The 21791-nt window shown below is 49.9% G+C and overlaps 1 pseudogene; it reads right to left on the bottom strand.

Annotated features, from left to right (window-relative positions):
* LOC134431451 (kinesin-like protein KIF2A) overlaps positions 1–21791 on the bottom strand; it is a 233922-nt pseudogene that overhangs the window by 95185 nt on the left and 116946 nt on the right.

The raw sequence follows: 21791 nt of genomic DNA on the forward strand, positions 1-21791 counted from the left end.
ATTCAATTCTCCCCTTCAGAGGAGAAGCTTATTGCCCTCTGGAAACACTGGTGTAGGGAAGATGGTTTCTTTTTGTCAGAAACAGATCTCTATAAATTCTTTAGATGGGCAAAGCTTTTTGGGTTCTTTACCGATATCCGGTATGCTTTAGATGCTTTTGTCTGGGAGTGCATGGACTCCATTTTCCAGTGCGTCTGGAGCCAGGGACGTGTCCTGCCTTCTATCTACCCAGCATTTATAAAGCTTTTCCCAGTTCTGAAACGCAGAGCAGCGTCTTTCCAATGGATTTCTAACTGTTATGGCCAGGTTCCGTTTCCATCGCCCTTGGCGGAAGACCCCGTGGGTGATGACTTTGGGCTTCCCAGCCCCCCCTGCTTCATGGCGGGGGGGGGCGAAACTGCGCCGCGTGAAGAAGTTTTTTTTACTTTTTCTCCAGAGCATGCTCAGATGGAGTTTTCTCCTCCCCCCCCTTCTCTCTCTCCGGGGGGATGGGAGTGGACGGTACTGCCACCGCCGGCCTCCCAGACTCCACCTCCTTCACACATGGGGGCGGCACCGGTCTCTGAGGCTTCCTCCAGGCCCCTGCCAGAGCCGTCACTCCAGGAGATCCCGTCTCTGCCTCTCCAGGCGGTCCCGCCCGCGGTTTCACTGGCCTCCCCGCCCCCGCAAGAGCCTGTGTCGGAGACTGCAGAAGAGACAGTGCTTCTGGTCCCACTTGAGCTGTTGCTAGGCAACGACGAGGATGCGTCTCCAGCTTCCGGCTCAGTGTCGGACATGGCAGAAGAGACAGCACTTCCGGTGGTTGAGCTGTTGCTAGGCAACAGCGATGCTCCTCCGCCACTTCTCCCGCCTCCACTGTTGCCGTTATCCGCTCCGACGGAGACTGCGACTGCGCTTCCGCAGCGGACCCCGGAGTCAGCGGCGGGGGACGGCGCCGGCCCCGTGCCGTGCCTGCCGCCGCTTTCAGGGCCGGGGGATGCGCCTCAAGCCGAGACAGTCCCAGAGTCAGCGGCAGAAGACGGCGTTGAACCCGCGGGACCCTCGAAGCAGCCCACGGCTGATCTTACAATCAGCGTGATTCCCTCCTTGGCCGGCTCCTCCGCGGCCAGAGCCACTGTCGCGTTCCAGGCCAGCCCCAGCGTCACCCACAGCCCCGCGGGCCCCCACCCCGGCCCAGCACCCCCCATGGCTGGCCCGTCAGTCCCGGGCCCGCCCCAGGAAGCGGCCCTGGAAGCTGGTCTCTCCTTCAGTGGAGCGGGGGCTGCCCGCCAGCTGACACTTGCGGCAGTCCAGCTGCCAGTTTTTAAGATCAGCAGCGGTTTGGGGGGTGGTGTTTTGGTTGCTGTCCCATGGGGGTTGCCATCTCTGTCGCCCCTCTTGTGCCTCAGCGGCAAGGGGGAGGGGGGTCCCAAAAGTTCTGCCTTTGGTCCCCAGCCCGGTGGGGGTGGTGCCGTGTTGCTGTGGGAAAAAAACATTCCCAGACCCGAGATGAAGATTCTCAGGGCAGCTTCTATTTCCTCACTGCTGGCATGCCTCAGTGGTATTGGGGAAAGGAAGCGTCTCACTACCCGGTTTGGCCTGGGCCGTTGGGCTCGGATAGTTCCTGGGCTGGGCCCGCTGCGTGGCCTCCTTATGGTTTTGGGGATTCTGGTTTGTCCTACCGGTCCCGGTCCCCCTTTGTGAGCCAGTTTTGGGGTTCCTGGTCCAGCATGGGCCAGGGCCCCCAGGGCCTTTTCCTTCTCTGGCACTGCTCTGCTTGGCTGCTGCTCTTTTAAAATTAAAAGATTGAAAATAGCGGGCAGCCATTCTGAAGCGCTGAAGCACTGAAGGGCCAGAAAAGGACATTCTAAAAATTGTTCAAATTGTTTTAAATTGTTTTAAATTCTTTTAAAATTGTGTTATGCTGTTTCAGGACAAAAAGGACTCTCAGATGTCCAAAAGAAACAACTTCAGCTGATGGACTGTTCCTGAAACTCAGCTGCATGGACTTGAATTCTCTTTGCATTGTTTTTGGCATTTTTCTTAGATTGTAGGATTGTTTTAGTGATTTGTTAGTATTCTATATTTTATAGGTGAAGAAGTTTCCTGTTCATTCCACATCAGCATTTTTCTTTTAATTTATACAATTTAGAAAGGTGAGATGTCGCAGACATTTTTTCACAGAAATCCTTTCTTTCAGATTTCTATGTCTTCTGGAAGGCTGAGGCCTCAGAAGAGAACATAAACAATTATTATCAGCTGCTGGGGAATGCAACAGGGGCACCTATTTTGATTGGTGATTGGTTCATGTTCTATGTTTATAATTAAGGGCCAATCACCAGTGCAAGCCAGGGGACTGAGTCCTTGGCCACAACTTTGTTATAGATTCTTTCTATCTGTTCTTAGCCTAGCCTAGCTGCTCTGCAAACCGCTCTCTATATTCTATTAGTATAGTAATAATGTATTATATATAATATCTTAATAAATACAGCCTTCTGATTCAAGATACAAGATTCACCGTCTCTCTCTCTCACCAGCTGCGACCCACTCAGGCGCAGTAATACCCGAGGGGGGGCAGGTAGAATATCTCTTGTGCTCCTCCATTCCTTCCATTCCTCCACCCTTGGGCCCCTCAGGGTCAGGCCTACCTCCCCCAGGCTGTGTGGCTTTCCCCTCCCCCACCCAGCAGCAGACAGCTGGGCAGGGGAGAGCTCTGACCTCTTTCACCAAGGGAACTCAAGAGAGCTCCGAGGTGAGCAGCTCTGGTTTTTAACCCCTCTGTTTTCTCAGAGGCGGATCTAATTTTCAGTAGTCAAACCAAGTGCCAATCTTAAAATCTGAGCATCCATTGGTGGTTTGGTGGTAGTGACCACAGCATCTCAGAAATCTCATTTCCGGTCAACCTACCACACTGGTAATAAATTCAATTAATATCCCCAACTCAAGTCTGTTTTGCCCATGATGGTAATCAGTGAGTGATTTCTCCCTACCCTTATCTCAACCCATGAGCCTTTCCTTATATTTTCCCTCCCCTGTCCAGCTGAGGAGGGGAGTGTTAGAGCAGCTTTGGTGGGCACCTGGCATCCGGCCAGAGTCAGCCCACCACAAGAGTATCTCTTAGGAGAGACAAACACATACACATACAGGCTGCCAACAAGACTACGCTGCTAGTTTTGCTAAAGCTTTTACACTTCTATGACAGAAAGTCATTTAATATTAATTGATTTTCTCAAAAGATTAATGTAGTGGGTTGACTCTGGCTGGATGCCCAGGCATCCACCAAAACTGCTCTATCATTCCTCTTCACAGCTGGAGAGGGAGAGGGAAAAGAAAATATAACAAAGGGTTCATGGGTTGAGATAAGGACTGGGAGAGATCACTCATCAAATGCTGTCATGGGCAAAACAGGCTCGAATTAGAGATATTAATTGAATTTATTACTAGCAAAATCAGAGCAGAATAATAATAAGAAAATTAGGACCTTAAAAACACCTTCCCCCCACCCCTCCCTCCTTCCTAGATCAACCTCCTTCCCCCAGTGGCACAGGGAGACAGGGAATGGGGGTTATGGTCAGTTAATCATATGTTGTTTCTGTGGCTGCTCAAGGAGAGGAGTCCTTCCTCTGCTTCATCATGGGCTTCCTCCCATGGGAGACAGTTTTCCATTAACTTCTCCAACATGAGTCCACCTCATGGGCAATGGTTCTCTGTTAACTGCTGCAATGTGAGTCCATCCCATTGGCAACAGTCCTCCCCAATTTGCTGTAGCATGGGTCACTCTTCCACTGGTTGCAGTCCTTCAGGGACAGGCTGCTACAATGTGGGTCCCCCACAGGCTCACAAGTCCTACCAGGAGCCTGCTCCAACACAGGCTTCCCACAGGCTCACAGCCTCTTCCTAGTCATCCACCTCCTCTAGCATGGATCTCCTCCATGGGCTGCAAGTGGATATCTTCATCCCCATGGACCTCCATGGGCTGCAAGGGCACAGCCTCCTTCACCATGGCCTTCACCACAGGCTGCAGAGGAATCTCAGCTCCAGTGCCTAGAGCAGCTCCTCTCCCTCCTTCTCTACTGACCTTGGTGTCTGCAGAGTTGTTCCTCTCACATGTTCTCACCCTGCTCTTTTCTGGCTGCCAATTGCAACTGCACAATACATTTTTTTTTCTTCTTCTTCTTAAATCTGTTATCAAGAGGCTTTGCCACCACTTCTAATTGGCCCAGCCTTGGCTAGTGGCCCATCTGTCTTGGAGCCGCCAGGGGTTGGCTCTGCCAGACATGGAGGAAGCTTCTAACAGCTTCTCTGAGAAGCCATCCCTGTAGTCCCCCTGCTACCAAAGCCTGGCCATATAAACTCAATAAAACTAACAACTTCATTTCTTTCACATAAGTTTATAACATCTTACGAGCAAACTGTTTGCATTATGCAAAGCTAATTTATAAATGCATAGACATGTATAAAGGAAAAAGAAAAAAACCCAGTTTCACTGTTCAAACATGAGTCTAAAAGAGATCTATAAAACATCAAAGATCATAAAGAACAATTTATCATAATGCTGTAATTAACCCCATGCAGCAGGGGGTTAGGCTTGGGGAAGAGTGGCTGGAAAGCTGCCTAGTGGAAATGTTATGCTAACAAACAGGGAAGGCCTTGTTGGAGATGTGAAGGTTGGGGGCAGCCTTTGTTTTAGTGACCATGAGATTGTGGAGTTCAGTATTGGGCAAGGAGGAAGCAGGGCAGCATGTAAGAATACAACCCTGCAGTTCAGGAGAGCTAATTTTAGCCTCTTCATGGATCTTCTTGGCCAATTCCATGGAAACAGACCCTGCAGGGAAGAGGGGTGGGTCCAAAAGTTTTGGTTGATATTCAAGTATTGCTTCCTCCAGGCTCAAGAACAATGCATCCTGATGATGAGCAAGAAATCAGGTACAGGGGGCAAAAGACTTGCCTGGATGAATTAAGAACTCCTGTTGTTACTCATGCAAAAGGAGGAAACACATAGGAGGTAGAAGCAGGGTCAGGCCACTTGGAATGAATATAGAGAGGTTGTCCGAGTAAGTGGAAATGAGATGAAGGCGGCCAAGGCCCATCTGGAATTAAGTCTGGCCAAAGATGTCTAGTATAACAAAAAGGGCTTTTTCAAATACATTAATAACAAAAGGAAAACAAAGGATAATGTGGGCCTATTCCTAAATGGACAGAGGACCCTGGTAACAGAGGACACAGAGAAGACAGAGGTACTGAATGCCTTTTTTGCATGTCTTCACTAATAAGACCAGCCCTCAGGGATCTCTGACCCAGGAGAGCAGGGTAAAGGAATGGTGGGAGGAAGACATTCCCTTGGTCAAGGAGGATTGGGTCAGAGAACACCTAAGCAAACTGGACATCCAAAAGTCTGTGGGCCCTGAGGGGATGCATCGAGAAGTGCTGAAAGCACTGGCGGACATCATAGGGAGGCCACTCATGATCATCTTTAAAAGGTTGTGGAGATCAGGAGAGGTGCCTGAGGGACTGGAAGAAAGCAAATGTCACCCTGGTCTTCAAAAAGGGCAAGAAGGAGGTCCCAGGGAATTACTGACTAGTCAGCCTCACATCAATCCCTGGAAAGGTGATGGAGTGCCTCATTCTGGAGGCCATCTCTATCCACATGGAGAACAAGAAAGTGATAAGAAGCAGTCAGCAAGGATTCACTAAAGGGAAGTCATGTTTGACCAGCCTGATAGCCTTCTAAGATGAAATAACTACCATGATGGATGAGGAGAGAGCAATGGATTTTGTCCACCTGGACTTCAGCAAGGCTTTCAACACTGTCTCTCACAACATCCTCATAGGCAAACTCAGGAAGTGAGAAATGAATGAGGGGACAGTGAAGTAGGTTGAGAACTGGCTGAACAGTAGATCCCAGAGGGTCACGATCAGTGCCACAGGGTTCAGTTGGAGGCCTATCATTGGTGGTGTCCCCCAAGGTTCAATACTGGGCCAAGTATTGTTTGCCTCTTCAGCAAATTCAATGATGCCACAAAGCTGGGAGGAGTGGCCGATACCCTACAGTGCTGTGCAGCCCTTCAGAAGGACCTTGACAGGTTGGAGAGATGGGCAGACAGGAACCATCTGAAATTCAACAAGGGCAAATGCAGGGTCCTGCACCTGGGGAGGAATAACCCCGGGCATCAGCACAGGCTGTGGTTGACCTACTGGAAAGCAGCTCTATGGAGAAGGACCTGTGGGTCCTGGTGGACAACAAACTTTCCATGAGCCAGCAGTGTGCCCTTGTGGCCAAGAAGGCCAATGGTATCCTGAGGTGCATTGGGAAGAACATTTCCATCAGGTCAAGGGAGGTGATCCTGCCTCTCTACTCATAGAATCATAAAATGGCATGGGTCGAAAGGAACCTTAAAGATCATCTAGTTCCAACCCCCCTGCCAAAGACAGAGACACATTTCACTAGACCAGGTTGATCAGAGCTCCATCCAGCCTGGCCTTGAACACTTTGAGAGATGGGGCATTCACAAGTCTTCTGGGCAATCTGTTCCAGTGCCTCACCACCTTCACAGTCAAGAATTTCTTCCTAATATCTAGTCTAAACCTACTCTCAGTTTGAATCCATTGTCCCTTGTCCTGCCACTCCATGCTCTTGTAAATGTCCCTCTCCATCTTTCTTGTACGTGCCCTTCAGGTACTGGAAGGCCACAATTAGGTCATTCCAGAGACTTCTCTCCAAGCTAAAAAAACCAAATTCTCTCAGTCTTTCCTCATATCAGAGGTGCTCCATTCTCTTAATCAACTTGGTGACCTCCTCTGGACTTGCTCCAACAGGTCAATGTCCTTCCTGTCTTGGGGACCCCAGAGTTGGATGCAGTACTCCAGGTGGGGTCTCACCAGTGCAGAGAGGCAGAATCACCTCCCTCAAACTGCTGGCCGTGCTTCTGATGCAGCCCAGGACATGGTTGGCTTTCTGGGCTGCCAGCACACGTAAGCTCATGTCTAACCTCTCATCCACCAGCACCCCCCAAGTCCTTCTCATCAGGGCTGCTCTCAATCAGTTCATCCCCAAGCCTGGATTGATACTGGGGATTGCCCCAACCCAGATGCAGCACCTTGCACTTGGTCTTGTTAAATCTCATGAGATTCCCATGTGCCCACTTCTTGAGCTTGTCCAGGTCCCTCTGGATGACATCCAGTCCTTTAGGTGTACCAACCACAGCACTGAGCTTGCTGCCATCAGTCCTAATGAGGTCACATCTGGAGTGCTGTGTCCAGTTCTGGGCTCCTAAGTACAAGAGAGACATGTAAATCCTGAAGGGAGTCCAGCAGAGAACTACTAAGTTGATCACAGGTCTGGATAATCTCTTTTACGATGAAAGGCTGAGAGAGTTGGGCCTGTTCAGCCTCAAAAAGAGATGACTGAGAGGGGACCTCATCAATGTATATAAATATCTAAAGGGTGGGTGCCAAGAGGCTGGAGTCAGGCTCTTCTTGGTGGTGCCAAACAATAGGACAAGACACAATGGGCAGAAACTGATGCCCAGGAAGTTCCATCTGAACATGAGGAAGAACTTCTTTACTGTGCAGGTGACCGTGCACAGGAACAGATTGCCCAGAGCAGTTGTGGAGTCTCCCTCACTGGAAATATTCAAGAACCACCTGAATGCAATCCTGTGTAATGTGCTCTGGGATAACCCTGCTTGAGCAGGGAGGTTGAACCAGAAGACCCCATTGTGGTCCCTTCCAACCTTACCCATTCTGTGAAAAGGACCTGGAGGTGCTGGTCAACAGCAACTGAACATGAGCCAGCATGTGCCCAGGTGGCCAAGAAGGCCAATGGCATCCTGGCTTGTCTCAGCAATAGTGTGGCCAAGAGGACCAGGGCAGTGACCATCCCCCTGTACTTGGCACTGGTGAGGCTGCACTTGGAATCCTGTGTTCAGTTTCGGGTCACTCACAACAAGAAAGACATTGAGGTGCTGGAGTGTGTCCAGAGAAGGGCAAGAGAGATGGGGAAGGGTCTAGAGCAAAAGCCTGATAAGGAGCAGATGAGGGAGCTGGGGGGGGGGAGCTCAGTGTGGAGAAAAGAAGGCTCAAGGGACTTTATTGCTCTCTACGACTCCCTGAAAGGAGGTTGTGGTGAGGTGGGCATTGGCCTCTTCTCCCAAGTAACAAGTGACAAGATATGAGGAAATGGCCTCAAAACATTTGTTTCACAGAAAGGGTTGTCAAGCACTGGAACAGGCTGCCCAGGGAAGTGTTAGAATCACCATCCCTGGAAGTGTTCAAAAAACATGTGGATGTGGCACTTGGGGGCATGGTTTAGTGGTGAACACAGTGGTGCTAGGTTGCTGGTTAGACTTGGTGATCTTAAAGGCCTTTTCTAACCTTAACCATTTTATGATTCTATTAATGTCTCCTCTAGAATAACAGTACTATCTAAATGCCAAATATTTGATTATTTTCATTAATATATTTTCCTTAAGCAATAGCTGTCATCAGGACCTCATTTTTAAATAAAACACAGAATGCTAAGAAATTGTAAGCAATTATTTCTGTAGGAAAGAAAAGAGGGGGAAAACCGACTAAATAAATAGTTATCAAAGCAATGCAACCATGTACCAAAATACTTATTGAAACCACATACAGGATGAAAGCATTTAAATTCAAGATCATTATAGTTCATAAAAATTGTTGAAGACTGAAAAAAGCACATAATTTTGCAAGCAACTTCTTTTCCGGATATACATTTTCCATCTGAGCTAAAAATACTAACCTGAGCTCTTTTTTCTCTAAGTTCCTCCTGCTGTAATCTTCTTTTTTCACGTTTGTCTTGCAGTTTTTCAACCTCTTTTACACAATTGGACTTTCTACGTGCTTAAAGAAAATATAATTGAAAAATATTTTTAATGTTGCATTAATTTAATATTTATACCATAATATTTCAATTCTATTATTTATGAATAATTAAAATGCATTCATTTATATCAAGTATCTTTCCAAGCATATCAGTATTGGGACAAAATAATTACAGCAATATAATTTCTAAAATGTATATAATAAATGAATGCAAAAAAGCCATACCAATGGGACAATCATTACAGAACCAAAAATATAGCAACGACCCTCAAAAAATATTTGGATGTGATGATATTTGGATGCATGTGATCTCTTGGTGTGAATTAAAAGAAAGCCCAGGTAAATGAAAAAAACCCCACTGTCATAGTTTAAAAGAGATAAATGAAAAATAAATTTGGCAGAAAGAACAGCTATGACAAAAGTGAACATATTTCTTTAGCCACAGAACTCTGAAAAAGCTTCTTGAGGAAGCCTACAGGCAACTGCATATAGAGAACATTTGTCATTTATGGACGACAACAACATAATTGAAAAAAATGTACATGTAATGCCTGCCCAGAATGAATCCTTGATACATGGTTTACATACAAGAGGGTCCGAATTCCTTTTTTGCAGCTTGAACTGGAGATATATCTGAAAATCTACCATTTTGTTGTGAGGAGGAAGACTGTTCAGGAAGCTGAGTAGGCCGTGTGTGTGCAGAACCAACCACTGCAAATGAAAAGCACAAAGCTCATCTAGATATGGAAGAGTAACATTTCTATCCGATAGTGAAATGCTTTATGACAAGATAAAAAGAGGTCCCTTTCAAGACACAAAAAATTATTGAGAGGAGGGGAGGGGGGAGCCATACATGTAAAAAATCTATTAATAAAGACATTCAGTATGCATCTTCTTTTATCCTAGTGTTATACACCAATACAACATAATTAATAAGTACTAATTCTGCATGTGCATATTTTTAAACACTCCCCTACATAATTAATAGAACTTATTAGGTGCATAAAATTTATTATGTACTTGGAGAGATGCAGTTTTGAAGTTTAAAGCATTGACATTTTATTTATATTGTAATTATACACAAAAACACAGTAAAAAAAGGACTCACTGTTTCACATTCTCTAGCTGTTACAAAATGGTCCCACCCCATTGAACCTACAACATGTGGATGAGTAGAGTGATAGAAATGAAAGGCAGCAAAGCGCAGTTTAATCTATAAGTGGAATAAACAAGCCTTTTTGACACTATTCTGGAAAGCTAAACTTATTGATTCTATGATATGCGATAATGGACTCTAATTTCTGAAGATGCAGAGTGATGTCTGTTCCCAGTAAATGAGGTGAGAGTGGCATGCATGCAAGCCTCTTTGGTAGAGCTGAATGTTTTGTTTTTCAGAGTTGCTTCAAGCAGCTCTGCTTCAGATGGCCATTTTCCTATACATGTTCCTAACAAGATCTGCCAGAAGAGTACAAAAGTGAAGGTAACACTTTTGATTAGTAGCCTGGAGATGACATTCCAAAGGAAGACCAGCACACTGCAAAATGGAGAAAACTATGGAAACAGGCATCAAATGGGATAGAGAAAACAAATCTCCAGATCATCCCAAATATGATAGGAGATCTAGCTTATAGCATGAATTAACTACACTAAACAAGACAGTGTGCTGAGAAAAGTTTAATTATAAGGCAAACAAAGAACAAATACTTAGTCCAACTGTGAATAGTAAGATGCACAGGACTATGGCAGCAGCTCTCTGGCCACAGAGAGCAGGCACAAACTTTCCCAGACATTTTTCTGGAGAAGGCTGTGAGAAGATCAGAGAAAAAAATGAGAAACAAGTCTTATCTCCACTTGCTGCACCTGTTGTGCACATGTGGAATGCATTATGGAGATTTGTTTACCAAAGGGTGATTTCTTAATTGGACACTGGATGGTGTTTGGATAGATTGCCCAATTAGATCCAAGCTGTATTGGACTGTCTGTAAGGGTTACAAGCTTCTTAATAAGTATAGTATAGTGTAGTATAGTATAATATAGTATGCTATAATAAAGCAATTGATCAACCTTCTGCAATCATGGAGTCAATGCTAATTATTACCCAGCTGGGGGCCTGTGGCGACACAGGACCTATTAAAATATAAGCTACAAGGTTATTCCATACAAAACAGACCGTTTACTACAAATGATGACATATATGGATGTGAGGAAAGGCCATCAAGAAGATATCTCAAATTTAAACCATACTGGTTTGAAAAAATTCCCCTTTTCATGAGATTTCTGATTTAACACCCCCAGAGGCAAATGGCAGAAAGTGATCCCAATCATCTACCAGAGGAGTCTGAACATATAAAAATATGTACAAAACCACTTGTTTTGCAACCTTAAACAGATGTAATGGAATCTAGCCTGAGTTAATGATGGTAGATTAACATTTGGAAAAAGAATCATTGCCATCAACAGTACAAGCTAACTTTAATGCAAGAGAGAAAATGGAAACTGTTATAGATAGATAATGAGATTATTGGATCTCACAATTAAGGGATGAATATTGTATGAATATTAAAAGAAGCTTTATTGATGTATAATTATGTTATTGTAGTTTAGATGTCCTCTGTTCTCACCAATAATCCCTCCACCCCCCCCCCCCCCCCCGTATTGCTGCCATCAGACAGCCTGGGTTGTCTAGGACAGGTAGAAAGAAGGCATGCACATGTGCCCCTTGCATGGGGCAGTTGGTAACAGAAAAGCTTGTTGCTAGGGGGGTGCAGCATGACAACACCTGACCCTCTAATCAAGTTACAAGGAAGCAGTCTCCATCAACTTCATCAATAAACGGCAAAGAAGAGTTGACTGACAGACTTTGGGAGGGGCCAGGGTTGGCTGATGCAACCCCCAGGAGTATAAAAGACTGAGCATCCATCTTGAAGAGGAGCCAGCCATGTGGTAGGGAGCTACAAGGGCAGTTCCAAGCCCTGAAATTTTTCCTTATGTAGTCCTTTTTTTGTATTTTTGTTAAGGTTTAATAAACCGTTTAAAATGTTTAAAGTGAGTGGTCGTTTCTCACAGAATGGGGCCTCGTCCGGGATATAAAGCCTCATCTCATGTGGCCCAGGAGATTTCAGACTAATGGTGCCCCTGCTGACTTCTCTTGGGACCATCGGAGACAGCAAAGGACTATATACCGAAAAAGAAGAAAGAGAAGGATCTAGAAGATTGTGAGTATAAGTGTGTGTATGCCTGAAGTGTGAGTGAGGTAGTTTTGGGAGTGTGCTTAGGGTAAAAGATTCTCATAATTATTTTGGCCAGAATATAGTTTTGTAATTCCGGTATATGGACGTGAGTGACGCATTAGTAATATACGGTTCTGTCCTGATCATTTGAAGCTTCAGGATAATGGACGGTTGGAAGCAGGGTGGGACATGTAAGAGAAGAAGGGGGGGGGCCTGTTGCCTGCTAGACAGGCATGGAAGAAGGGCAGAAATGTGGCAGGCGGGATGCATAAAAGATGAAAGCAGGGACCCCCAGCCCAGCGGGATGCATAAGATTGAAAGATTTGTAAGAGCTCAAGAGCACTTGGAGGTTGCCAAGTTGAGACCCACAATGTTAAAGTGATAGCAAAAGTCACCATTCAGTAGAAATGGTGCTCATCTTGGGACAGGTAGTTGAGGTAACTTTCCCAGCCCTTGGGTAGCGGGGAGGGGAAGGACCGCATGGCTACCTCACATGGAGCAGCGTTGCATTGAGTGCAGTGAGCTTCAGCGCAATAACTTCCAGAGCTTATCAGCCAAAACACACACCTGCCCGTGGTGACTAAGTGGTGGCCGGCGCCAGCAGGGCCACCACTCGAGACAAGCCAAGTGCGCGGGGTTCCCCAGGTTGGGACTGCAGGAGAGGGCAAGTGGGGTTTTGCGGGGCTGCTGTGGTGGTTCTCCTGACCCGCTGGCAGGGAGGAGTCCAGGGGCCATCTGCCTGGAGCGGTGTTCGCAGCCGAGCTCAGCACTGCAGGTTTCCAGTACATGCCGACCCTGTGAGGATGGGGGAAAGCCGGTGGGGCTGTGGTGTTTAGATTACATGAGGTGCTGCTGGCGATTGGAGACCTGCCAGGGTGCGGGTGTCCCCAGGCCGAGCCGCAGGGTCCGCCATGGCTCCCCTGTGGAGCAGTGAGATCGAGACACCACATGGGTGATGGCACCTGGAGGCGACGGAGGGCCATGGGCAGCGAGAGGGCTGCCGGCTGCGACTGGAATGACTTTCACTGAATGCATGGGATTTCCAAGCCAGGGACCGCGTGAGCACGCATGGGCAGTAGAAGGCCAGGGGAGTCCAACGCGGTGGTTTTCAATGGTGCTGACCCGACGGGGGTGACCGTGGTGGTTGGAGGCCCTAGAGCCTGGACCCTCTAGTCTGCTGGTGTGGGCTGCCAGCAGTGGGGGCCACGCTCTCGTTGACCAAGAGATTTGGATGTGCTATGTGCGCAGTGCTGCTGAGGGTCGGGGACGGGCTCGGTTGTGTGAGGACCTTGCAGACCACAGTGATCACTAGCATGGCGAGGGTGTTGTTGGACGTGTTCTGCGTGAAGACCACTGAGAGTTCATAACTCCTGGCTGTACAGGGGCTTCTCTGCAACACACCACTGTGGGGCAGAGCAGACACAGAGCAGGGACGCGCGAAGGCGCAGTGCCAGCTCGATGGGGAGGGAGTGGTGGCTTAGGATGCAGGGTGCAATCGCGTCTGGCACGACAAGCAGTAGGTGCCTCTTGGGGGGGTGACCCCGGCATTGTTGGCTCACCTTTATGGAACTGCCTACAGCGAGTCAGGGATGCCGGGGGCAGTTGAGCCTGGCAGGGCTAACCCAGGGCATCAGGCTGTGGAGACTCCCCTGGAATGTTCAACAGCATGGAACCGCGTGAACACGAGAGCACCATGTGAGCATCTCAGCAGCTGCTTCCACTGATGTTCCGAGAGTATAAGCTAATGATTTGCTTTTATTTTCCAAGAAGAAGGCAAAGCTTCTTCTTTCTTTTTTCTCTCTTTTCTTTCTTTCTCTCTCCTTTTAACTAATCAGAGAGACAGGGTCTGTCAGGAGAACCTGTAGTTAGAATGAACTGTGAGCCTCCCTCCACAATGATAGGGATCTCAAGCACCCCCCCTTTTAGTTAAAAGGTAAGAAGTATCCCTTGACAAAACACAATAGTGTAGCTGTGTAAAGGGTGGAGAATACCATAACCTATTTATTTTACTCATTGAACAGTACACTTATAGGGATTTCTTATTCACTGTCACATACTTAGATGTTGTGCATTACTAATAGGTTTTGTGTGGATGTGACAGCCTGGTCAGAGAGCGAGAAAATGAGATTAGTTTTCTCACAGCAGACTTATGAGACTTTTTAGGGAGTTGTAGAGAAATGATGATAACTTGTTAGTATAAATAATCTGCAAGTGGTGTTTTCCTACTCTGTTTTTCTGTTCTTCTCAAGGACTGTTTGTGAGAAAAGTGTTTTTATTAATTAGCCAATCACATTGAATGTATCAGAACTGTATATAAAAAGAGAAGAGTTTTTCACATTAAATCTGCTGTTGTGCAAATCAGCCTGCTTAGAGTCTGTGCCGCTTTCTTACTCGATATCGACATCTGGTGACCGACAATGTGTATTGCACCGATCCCCTCATGGATCACGGGACGGATGGAGACACCTGGGACCTCTGCCGGGATCCCGAAGCGCCTGTGCAGCCTGCCTGCATCCGGCCACCCTCTGCTTCCCCAGAGAAGGTAACGACCTTTCCCCACATCCTTCTGAAAGGGACTAGGTCCGCGGTTTTGCCCTGGTAGCTTAGACCAGTGGGCAGGGACGAATCCCCCAGCACAGTGGACAGTCTGTGCTTTGCTGGGGTGGGGTGCCAGTGTTTCCACGATGGGAAACAATGCTTTTAAAGAAGAAGAGATGCTTTTTTCCATGTGGAGGGACCTGATTTCCTTTAGGGGACTGTCTGTGTCGGATGATTCGCTTTGCGATTTATTAACATGGGCCAAGTCTTATGATTTCCCGGTGGATCTGGACTCTGCTTTTAGTCTGATCCTGTGGGAGGCATTGGGCCACAGGCTTGCGGAGAAGTTTTCTGGAGGGCACTTCACCATGCCTTGACTTATGGCTGTGTGGAAACTCCTGTTCTGTGCCATCCCAGCCCAGGATAGTGCATCGGAGAGGGGGAGTTTGGAGGGCGGGGATGGTACCAGCACCCCGGGGGGAAGGTCGTCAGACTGGGTGGCTGCCACCTTCTCTCCGGCTGCAAGCTTCTCTCTGGCTCTGCACAGACTGGTGGGAGGCGTGGGGACTCTCCGCAGAACCCATCTCTCATCTGGAGATTGTGTTCCACCAACAAGTCCTGGTTCCTACGTCTTTGGGAGGTCACCATCTTGTCTTTCTGCAACATCACTGCCGCTGAGAGTGATAGCCACATCTCGGACACGACTGGGAGACGGCACTTCTCCGCCTGCGCCGCTTTCAGCTCCTCCGTCGCCTGTGGGTTGGTTCTCCCCTTTCCTGCAAACAGCGGCTGGCAGGTGGCTGCGGTGGTCAGCCCCGCCCTTCCCCCACCTGCACACCAGGGACCGACTCTCTCACGGCCGGCTGGAGGTGCAGTTCCAGGCTCAAGATCCCCCCCCGCAAAGTGGGTGAGGGTGGAGTTGGCTCCAGCATCGACGGTCGCCACGACAACACTGGTCGCTCCATCAGCTTCCTTGACCATGGAGCCTGCGCAGCTGTTCCGGCCATATCCATCGTCGATGCCTGCTGGAGTTTGCTCCAGTTGACGTCACACTCCCTGCTGGTTTCCCCCTCCTTTTCCATGGCACCTGCGCAGACGACAGCAACTGTGACTGCCACTGCAGTACTGTCTCTCCAAAAAGTAAATCACACCGCGGGGGCTGTGTCTCCTTTCGTTCCCCTGCCTTTGGTTGTGGAGCAACTGCCTCCTCCTTCTCCCAGCACGGCAGCTGGCTTGGTTGACTTAATGTCTTTTACACCTCTGCCAGTGCAGCCTGTGGGGGTGGTGATAGTGCCACCGGCCACGGTGGCACTGCCCACTGCCCCGCCTCCAGCCACGCCATCCGCGGCTGGACCCCAGCACCGACACAGCCAGCAGCCAGCCCCCCTGCATCTGGACTGTAACTAGCCCTTCGGTCTCGCAGCCCGTGGTTGGCCTCTTAAGTCCAAACCTTTTAGCCAACCCACCACCCCCTGCTACCCACTGGCCGTCCTCCCCATCCCTAGATGGGGACACGGACAGCAATGACTGCCAATAGCTAGTCTCCTGCTGGGGGCGTGCCCTGGTGGTAGACCGCCGGCACCGACAGGTGGAACCATTGTCCACAAGTAATCTCGGGACTTTGCCTCCCTGTCAGGTGACCGTACACCCCCAGAATCCCCACAGCTCTTGAGACGCAGTTAAGACGCGAGATTCAGAAGCTGGGAATGGGGATCTGTTAGACAGGATGGGAAGGCCACAGCGTACAGGTGATGACACCAAACTTGCCTCGGGGGGAGGGGCCACAGGTGTCAGTCATACAGCTTGTCCAGCATCTGAAGGAGGAGCACGGGTGGTTCAGGAGTGTTGTAGTGCCTTTTTAAGTTTCTCTTGTGTTCCCCCATTTTATGTATCATTCCCCTTTTGTCCTTGTAAAATGGTTCTTCCCTCCCCAGTTTTCCCGCCACAGCTCTCCTTACAGTTATGTTACTATGGTTACCCCTGCCCCCTTCAGTTGTCAATCGCTCAAGTTATGTAACTTCCCCTCCCTTATTTTACCATATAAGTAAGCTTTTCCTCCTCCCTGGGCTCAGTCAATCACCCCCCACTCCTCCCAGCTTTCGAGAACCTTCTTCTCTTTGGGGGATGTAATTGGCTGGGGTCCCGGGGCTCCTCTCTAACCTTGTGTTTATTGGATATGTTTGCATGTCAGCTATGTTGTGCATCTCCCTATATGTTTTCCTATTTGCCAGCGGGGTTTCCCTCCTTTCTCCGCCCCTTGTCTTTAAAACCTCGCCTCTCCTCTTGCTCGAGGCCATTTTGCTGGTCGGTGCCCTCCCTCCGTTGGTACCTGCCATCCTTCAATAAACTGACGTTAACCCCCAGCAAGTGGTCTCTCCCTTTCCTCGTCTCGTCCAGCGCATATAATCCAGTCCGCGATTCGGCCCAGGCCGAGGCCACGACGCCAAGGGGGGCTGATCTCAGATGCAGCGGAGGCATCGGCCGTTTCCCGTCTAGCTAGCCGGACTTTGAGCCGCATACGCATTCGCGCAGTTTGACGCCCAACGCGGGGCGCGAAGTGGACGATTGACCACCGACCGGACCCCGCAGAGTTGGATTATAATTATCCTTTGGACGCCACACTACCCCGGGTGGTAGCAGGCCCCGTTGTAGGGGCAGCGCCCCCTGGAGATCGGAGTCACAGCTCCCAGCACCCGAAGAGGAGGACTCCGGAGACGAGTACCGCCGCCCCGGCTTTCATTTCCGCCACCGTCAGATCGGTAAGTCCGGGCCCTGGAACTGGGGACTCTCCGGGCTTCCCCCCTGCCTTTTTAAATTTTCCCTAGGAGTACATGCCCTGCTCTGGGTACCTACTCCCTACCCTTTTCCCTTGAGGGCTGGACAGTCCTCGCTCCCTTGCATTTTTTGTTTTTGGTTCCCTGTGAGTGCCGGCTTCCCCAGACTTGGGGCCCGGACTCACCACCCAACATCCCTTTTTCCTTCTATCTGAACCCCCAGACTTGGGGACAGTGAGGGGAGCAGGGGCTGGCGGTGGGCGGCTCAGTGTTTTAGTTTCTTTACTTCTGGGCGAGTGGTTTTTCCATCAGTGGATTTTCCCCCTTCTATAGGCAGCAGTTCCTGCCCTAGAAGGTGCCATGGGTGCGGGCTTGGGAAAATCCCAGAAGGGAGTCTATTATGTTGTTAAAGGTTTGCTGCTTGGGGGTGGCTATCAGGCCCCCAAGCAGGAGTTGAAGGTTTTGGTTATATGGGTCTTTTCAAAGTTCCCCGAAGTTTCCCCGGAACTTGCGAAGCAGCCACGGTTTTGGGCAGCTGTTGTAGCTAAATTAGATGAGGCTGTTAACTCTGGGGAAACTAAGTTGGCCACCGTGGCATATTGGGCGGGCAGAGTGTATGCCACACTCCGTCCGTCAGGGGAGCTGAAGAAAAGTCCTTCCAATTCGTGTTTGTCCCCGCGTTCTCCGGGTTCGGTTGCCCTTACCCCTCAACCCCTACCCTCTTCCCGTAGGCAGGAGCCCTCAAGGAGGATTTTAAAGGCCGACAAGAGGCAGGGGGTCCATTCTGCCCCTGCTCCCCCTCGACCTGCTCGGCCTCCCCCTGCAAGGAGCCCTGGCCAGGCTCCTTCTCTTCCCTCACCCTCCGACCCAGTCCCCAGTTCCCCGGTTGGTTTTCAGAAGTTTGTGCGGTTTGCTGAAGGTTCGCAAAGTGGCTCCTATGGAGCTCAAGATGGCGGCGACCGCGTGGTCGTTCCCGCCAGAGCTCCTTCTTCTTCCTCCAACCCTTTCCAGCCCAGTGCCAACCCCTTCTTTCCCCTTGACCCAACCCCTCCTCCTGTTGCCCCTCCTCCGGTTTCAGTTGCCCCTCCTTTGGTTCCTCCCTCTTTCCCACCCGTTTCTCCACCCTCAGCTCCTCCCAAGACTCCTCCCTTTGCCCTACCTGCAGCTCCGCCCCCAATTGACTCCTCCCCCGCTCCTCCCTCGTATTCTGCTCCGCCTCTGAACTCCACTCAGGGGGCGGAGTGGGGTGGTGTGCCACGCCCACGCCCTCGTCCCGCCTCTTTGCCAGACCCCGCCTCAACCTCCTCCTATTCCGGTTCCCACGCTCCCTCTTCCAGTTCCCACGCTTTGTGTTCCGGGGGGGGGGGTGGATGACCGGAAACCGGAGCAGGCGCCTATATTGGAAGCCGCTCCGGTTACATACCACCTGAGCGGAGAGGGGAGCTCCCAGGCCCAATGGGTGCCTTTAGCACAGGCCCGGATCAAGGAACTGTGCAAGGCGCAGAAGGAGTATACCCGGGAGTCCGAGTACTTCCGGGGGCTCCTCCGTAACGCCCTAGCACAGGGAGATCTGGTGCCTGTGGACCTGAGGGCCCTCTTCTCTAGTCTCACTGCACCCATAGAGTTTAGGGTTTGGGTGGCAGAATGGAGGAGGGAGATCTTGGAGGTTCTCCCAATTCTTTGGGGGAGCCCTTCAACGTCTCATGATGTGGATGGTCTGGTGATTTCAGAAGATCATCTGGTAGGCGAAGGGCAGTGGGCAAACGGGGCAGCGCAGGCAAGGGCTCTCTTCCCACAGCAGCTAGTAGAGGCCGGCAAGGCGGCACAGCAGGCCTTTTATAAGCTGGCTGTCGCTACCTCTCAGTGAGAAGATGATGAGATTCGGCAGGGGGCGCAGGAACCCTACATGGCTTTCCTCGAACGTCTTTATCGTTATGTGGAGGCACAGGTGTCCGGGGACAGTGAGAGAGAAGATCTGCTCAGAAGAATGGCATATAACAACGCCAATTCTGAGTGTAGGAAGGCCATCAAAACTCTCCCTCGAAGTCCCCAGCCCACGGTGGAAGCGATGATTGAAGCTGTTGTTACGAGGGTTCCTTTGTCATCGTGCCCGAAAAGATCATCAGTTGCCTTTGCCGAATGCCCGGAGCCTGAGTTTAACGAAGCCGAAGCTGCCCCTGTCGCCGGACCTTCAACACCAGGGTCCGGCAGAAGGTCAGCGGCCACCCACCCCTGCCACTTGTGTGGCAAAATAGGACATTGGATGCCCCAGTGCCCCTTGAGGCAGGGGTTTCTAGAATATAGGAGGAAGGAGGAGGAGAGAGAGAAAGGGCCAAAAAACTAGGCCCTGAGCGCAGCCCCTCCCTGCGTAATGATAAAAATGCGGCAGGCCAGTTAACATCCAGCGGGGAGGGAGGAGAAAAGGGAGAGCTGCCTTTAACTTTGCCGGACTTGACCAATCTCTTGGACTTGACAACTCCAATCTGTGGTGCTTTGCCTACTCCTGCACTTAACACTATGTCCTCTGTTTCTCCCTACAGGCTGCAGCTCACTAGGGATCTCTATCTCCCTAACAGTGACATCCAGCTGGTGTCTGTTGACCTGCAACACCCGGGTCGCTGGAGGAAACTAGGACGTTGCAGGTGGACCGTTGTCGGAGACACTAAGCACACGCCGCGAGACATCTACATCGTCCCGGGTTTGGTAACTACCGACCGGGACCGTTTCGCAGTAGGGCTGTACTGTGTCTGACCCCCACTCTTCCTCCCTAAGGGACAGGTTATCACCTAGGCCATCCCAGTTCCAGATGAAGACCATTGGAAGGAACCCGTGGAGAAGTCATCGCCTTGGACGGTGGCCTGGGCGCAGCTAGTAGGGAGGGAGAAACCCTGCCTGACTTGTCAACTTTGGTTGGGCGGGGACAAAAAGATCGAAAGGGGTCTATTGGACACGGGGGCAGATGTGACGATCATTCCCTCTCGGGAGTGGCCGTCGCATTGGGGCTTGCAAAGCGCTGCAGGCACGATCTCGGGTGTTGGGGGCCTTCAATTGGCCAACCAATCTAAGAGCATTGCGCAAATTAAGGGGCCCGACGGGCAATTGGCTTCTATACGCCCGTTTGTTTTAGATTACACCGAGCCTCTCTGGGGAAGAGACCTGCTAGCCCAGTGGGGAGCCAGAATTGATCTACCAAAGGCTCCCCAGGTTTTTCGGGCGGTGGCCACTGAAGAGCGCCAGACCTGGAAACTGAATTGGCTGTCAGACAAACCAGTACAGGTCTTACAGTGGCCACATGTAGAAGTCCATCCGAAAATCCTTCATTTTTGCCTCACAATTGTCATGAGAAAAGACTACCGAAGGGTTAAAACTGCTGAGCCAGTTGGGAAAGAAAGTCTCCTGCTTATCTAGTGTGCTCACAAGTGATGTTTGCAGAATACGCCATGCTGTACTCGAAGGGGGCATGCTGCCCTTTTCTGGACAATTGAACTGGACTTTCTTCCAAACTCCTGACCTGGCTGGACTGAGCTCTGGGGTGGTTCCCCTCCGCTCCATGAGAAGACCCCTCTTGCCTGTCTTCAACCACCGTGACGGACCAACAGAGATGCGAATCCCCTCATCAAGGAACCAAGAACCCCTCTGGCACCCTATTGACACCCCCATGGCAGCCCCATGGCATCCCCCCTGGCAACCTCCTTCCAGAGACTGGGACTGTACTCCCTCCCAACTCAGGGAGGGGGAAAAAACCTAACGTACCTGTGAGCATTCGGCCATGAAAACAATGGACTTCTCCCCTCCATGGAAACCTAATTTCAGTTACCTTCCCCCAACCAAGAACAGTATATATATTGGGGTTCGGTCCGACTGTCCTTTGAGTACTCCCCAAGACGTGTACCAGCGAGTTTCGGCGGCGGGACCCCGAAGACATCACGTTTTGGTAGCTATACCCCATTCCCTGACCTTCTTTCCTCCCTTTTTCCTTGTCTTACCCTTCTCTTCCCCGGATCCCTTAACCAAACGCATATTTAGCTGTGGTTATAATCAATAAAACTGCACCTTGTTGATTTGTTACTGCAAAACCCCTGTGCCTTGTGTTGGTTATTTTTGCACCCAAAAATCATTCGTCACCCGTTCATTTCGGGCGGACCTTCACACCACTTAATAAGCAAAAATTAAAGGCACTCAACGAGCTCGTACAGGAGCAGCTGCTAAAAGGCAACCTGGTGGAGACCATGTCACCTTGGAACTCCCCAGTGTTTGTCATCAAGAAGCCTAATAAAGAAAAGTGGTGGCTCCTGACCGACCTCAGACAAATTAATGACATAATTGTCGAAATGGGGTCTCTTCAGCCAGGGATGCCCTCCCCAGCAATGCTCCCCCAAAATTGGAATCTGGCCGTCATAGATATAAAAGACTGTTTCTTTCAAAT

This window comes from Melospiza melodia, chromosome W (genome assembly GCF_035770615.1).
Source record: "Melospiza melodia melodia isolate bMelMel2 chromosome W, bMelMel2.pri, whole genome shotgun sequence".
NCBI lineage: Eukaryota > Metazoa > Chordata > Aves > Passeriformes > Passerellidae > Melospiza > Melospiza melodia.